Raw genomic sequence first — 4,738 nt, forward strand, 5'->3', positions numbered from 1 at the left:
ACGACAGCGGGCCCGGGGAGCGAGACGCACCGGGGCGCGGCCCCGGGGGCCGGCAGGCGGGACGGACGGACGGGAGCAGGCAGACGGATGGACGCAGACAGGGTGGGCGAGGCGCGGCTGGGCGGCGTCGCGCACGCGCAACGACACAGCGGCAGGAAGCCTCCGGGGGCGGGGGAGACGGGCGCGCGCGCCCCCGCGGGGGGGACCCGGGGGCCACCCCAAGGACACGGACGCGAGTCCGCCGCCGGGGCACGACACGGGGTCTCACCGCCAGAGGCCCTCCAGCACAGGGGCGGTCCCGCAGCACGCACGACGGCGCCTGGCCTCCTCGGGCCCCCGTGGGACCTCCCCGCAGGGGCTCGCGGCCGCCACCGCCGACCCCGGAGAGCCGCGGCCGGCCCGCGACAACACTCTCCCGCACGCGCACCGGCGCGCCCCCACACCGCCCACCTCTTCTTCCCCGTCGGGAACCGACAAGCACTCCACCAGGGGACGCCGCCGGCCGTGGCGGCCGGGGGCGGCACCCTCACGGGGCAGGGCCAGGCTCGATCCCGGGCGGGGGAAGGGGTGGGGGGCAGGGGCGAGGGCAGACCGGCGGCGACGGGGAGGGGGCGGCTCACACGCACGGCCAGGGCCACGGAGCAGGGCCGGGGGCGCCACCCAGGGGGAGACAAAGGGCCGGGGCACAGCCGGGCCACCAGGAAAACCAGCGCGGGGCCCCACCGCCCCACACCAGGGGGCGGTCCCGCCAACGCCTGGGACGCCGGCCGGCGCCCGCCACCCTCGAGGGCCTCCCCACGACCCGGCCCCGCCGCCGGGGCCTAGCATGCGACGGTTCCCCCCGCGTGCAGCGGAGGAACCCGTCCACCCCTTCGCGCATCCATCTGCGTCGCCTCCACACATCCATCACCACCTCAGCCGACCCCAAGGGCTCACACGTCCTGGGGAAACGCTCCCGAGCCAGGCGGCCCGACCTAGGGCCACACACCGCCGCCGGCTGCGGCTCGAGGCAAGGGCAGGCGCGGCAGGGCTCCCCGTGGCTGCGGGACTGGGGAGCCGGGACCGGGGGGTCCCCCCCTCCGGGCTCGCCAACGGAGGCGACCCCGCACGCACACACGCCACCCCGCGCCTCGGACACCGGCTCGGCTCGGCCCGGCGGGACCCTCCCCCGACTCGGAGGGGGGAGGCGCGGGCCACGGTAGGCAAAGAGCGGCGCTCGGCCCCACCGCGGGACCGGCGCACCCCTCCCGCGGAGGCGAGGGGGTCTACCCACGTGCTCTGGCAGTCGCCACGGTGGCCACTGCACACTTGGGAGGGGCGGCAGCTGGGGGGTTCGGTACCCCAAGGCTCCCTCTCGGATCGCTAGAGAAGGCTTTCTCACCGAGGGCGCGTCATCCCCCACTCAGCGCCTCTCCTTCGGGCCCGCAGAGGCGCTTCCGTGAGCCGCCTACACCTCCTCCAGTCGCCTGGAGGGGAGGGGGTCTGCGGTATGGGTAAGCACACGGCCCACGGGAGCGTTCGCGGCCAGGGCCGGGGCACGACCTCGGTAAGGCTTGCTGCCCTCGGGCTCGCCCCTCGGGCCCTCGAGGGGGAGCACGCCCAAGATGCGTGACACAGCCCCCTCTCTCACAGGCCCCGGCCCCCACGATCGCTCCCACGCCCGCGCGCAGCCCCCCACGTAGTGGGGACCACACGGGGCGTGCGCTCGGCCAAGCTCAGGCCCCCACGGCACGCCGCTGAGGACCAGCACAACGAGGCGGCCCCTGGCCCCACCGCCGGGGGGAACAGGCGGGCGCACCTCCCTTACCGTCTCGACCCCCCCAAGAGAGAGCCGCTCACGGCACCCGCCACGGTGGCGGAGACCCGAGGGACACGCTGGGAAAGGGGAACAACACCACCGCTCGGCCTCGGGCACCTGAGGGACGACCTGGAGCGCTCCAGGAGCACCACGGAGGGCCAGGCGCGGCACGCTCGCACACCGACGGGGGGCGCGCAGCGTGGCGGCGGGGCGGCCCTCCCCGCCGCGGGGAGGGCCGCTCGCGAGGCGTACGCCAAAGAGGCACAGCGAGAGCGTCTGCTGCGTCCGAGGACCCCGGTCCCCGCCCACGCTGGGAGGCGGGGGCGGGAGACCGCGGGTTCGGGGCCGGAGGCCGCACCCCTGCCTTCCGCACACCCCGGCAGGCGGGGCGGAAGAGAGGCGAGGAGCCCGCGGACAGAACGAGAAGAGCGGTCCCGTCCCCCAGGAACGTCCGTCCCTCGTCTGGCACGGCTTAGGCCCAGCCCAGCGGAGCGTGGCACCACCACATCAATCGGTTGACCCACCCAGCCTAAAGCCACGGCGGGGGAGGCCCGCAGGGGAGGCACGGCGAAGACCCATCACACGGAGGCCCGCTTCCGCCTCGCCGGCGCCCCTTCGTCTCGGGCAAAGAGCAGCCAGCCACCCCAGAACGAGAACGCCTGACACGGGGCACAGAGCCTGTGGGGTGGGGTCGTGCCGGCCACTCACCACCGGGTGCCTGCAGCGGGGGCAGCGCACAGGGTCGAGCACCCGACGCCACCTGGCCCCGCCGCCCTCGGGCTCAGCCAGAGGCCGGAGGCGGCACCGCGGGTCGGGGCAGCCGGACGCGCACGCAAGAGCCGGCGCGCAGGCCCAAGCGGGCAGCTCAAGCGGCAAGGACCGAGCCGGGCGTCAGACAGCCGCCCCCAGCCCGGAGTCCTGCCCGCGTCCGGAGCCCCAGCGTCTATCGGCGACAGACGCAGAAGAACACCGTGTCAGCACCTATCTGGTGGCAAAAAGGCCCCATTTCCGGCGGAAGAAATCATCGCGCCCGACAGCGGGGCCCACCCACGAGGTTCACGGGGGCCCCCGGAACCTCGGTCCGGCCACCTGCCCCCAACACTTCCCCATCCACACTTGCCCCGGAGCGCCCGGGGCCACCTGGTCGACCCGGGGATGGAGGGGTGGCAGAGTGGGCCGGGGACACGGGGGAGAGGGAGCGGGCTGGGGACGCCCTCCCCGGTCCCCCCACGCGGGCAGGCACCGGTCCATCCGAGTCTCCGGGCCAGGACTTGGTTCCAAGAAAGAAACACAGCACCCCTCCGAGCCGCCTCCGATGAGCGGGCCCCATGAGGGACCACGCCCGGGCCCGGGAGCCCCTCCCCGGGCCACCCAGTATGGCTCGCGCCAGTCCCCACCTCCCGGCCCGGACTCGGGGTGGAGAGCGGAGGGGGGAGACAAAGTCGCGTCCGACGACCGGGACCCACGCGGGCACGCTGACAGGCCGGGTGCACCCTCGCCGGCCACCTGCGCGAGCAGGGGCCGGTCCGTCCACGTCTCCGGACCCATCGGGACTTGAACCCATTTCTCCAGGGAGACGCCCGGAGCCCACGGGGCAACGCACCCAGGCCCGGGCCAGCCTCTCCGGGTCACCGCTGGCGGCCCAGGCCGGTCCTCACCTCTGGAGTCCGGCTCGGAAAACCATCGGCCCGAAAGCATCTGACGACCGGGACGCACGCGCGTCCACCACCGAGCCCGTGGCGGCCTCCACCGGCCTCAACGCTCGGCCCGAGCCGGTCCCCACCTCCGGAGCGGGACGCGGGGGGCACCGGGAAAGGGAGGTGGGGGGGGTCGGGGAACGAACGCTCCCAAGGGCGGCCCAGGAGAAGGCCGGGCCACCAAGTCCCAGGCGCTCCGGGCGCGGCAGACCCTCTCCTCTCCCACCGCGGCGGCACGACCCGACATGGGTTCCCGCGGCCGGAGGGGCACGGGCGCATGCTGGTCGACCCGGCCAGGCGGCCCCTCAGCCCCGGCTCGGGAGCGCGGCGGCAGTCACAGCCCCATAGATCTGCAGGCCCAATCTCAGGCGACAGCAGGAGGCGCCTACGCCTCGGCGCCACCGGGGCTGCCAGCACCAGCGTCGCCCGCCTCCCGGAACTCTGCTTCGGGCCCGGCGGCTGAGTCACAGCCCTCGACAAGGTCGCCGGAGCTCCGGAGGGAAGGGACAATATAAAAGCGGCCGCCAGGTGGCGCCCGACAACCGGCTCGAACGTCCCCGGGCCGGATCCCGGTCGCCGGCCGGCCACCGAGGACGCCGGAGCGCCGGGCCGCCCAAACGCCCGAGCTCCTCCCGGAGCGGGGCGGGCGTCCCGCGCGGCCCCGAGGGGTCCGCCTCGGAGCTAGCTCCCGGCCCGACACGACACGACACGACACGACACGGCGCGTCCCGATCCCCGGCAGCACACGGGGGCGGGGGTAGCTGGCAAGATGCCGCCGGGAGGCTGCCTGGAAGGGGACGCGATTCCAGGCCATGGGGGGGGGGGGGGGCGCGGGGAATTCCACGGAGACGCCCACAGTGCCACAAGCGAGATCCCCAGCTCCCCGGAGGGTGAGAGGGAGGGAGGGAGGGAGGGAGGGAAGGCGGGGACCAGCGAAACGAAACCAGGCAAGCGCTCAGAGAACGACGCAGGAACTCATCCCTTCTGGCACGGGGAAGGGCTTTGGAAAGCTGATACGCAGAGCCCGGAAGCTAGAAACGAAAGTAAACATACACTCTGGCCCCACACAAATGGAAACAAACATCTATTTCCGCACAGACCGCGACAAAGTCCAAAGAGAACACATGGGTGCGTGGGTGGGGAACATGCCCTTGAGGTCAGAACGTGGATTTCAAAATGGACTGACCACAGTCACCGGCGGGCGGGGGCAGGGGGGCGGGGAGCAGCGAGTCAACAGCCATCC

This window comes from Hippopotamus amphibius, chromosome 15 (genome assembly GCF_030028045.1).
Source record: "Hippopotamus amphibius kiboko isolate mHipAmp2 chromosome 15, mHipAmp2.hap2, whole genome shotgun sequence".
In the NCBI taxonomy this organism is placed as follows: domain Eukaryota; kingdom Metazoa; phylum Chordata; class Mammalia; order Artiodactyla; family Hippopotamidae; genus Hippopotamus; species Hippopotamus amphibius.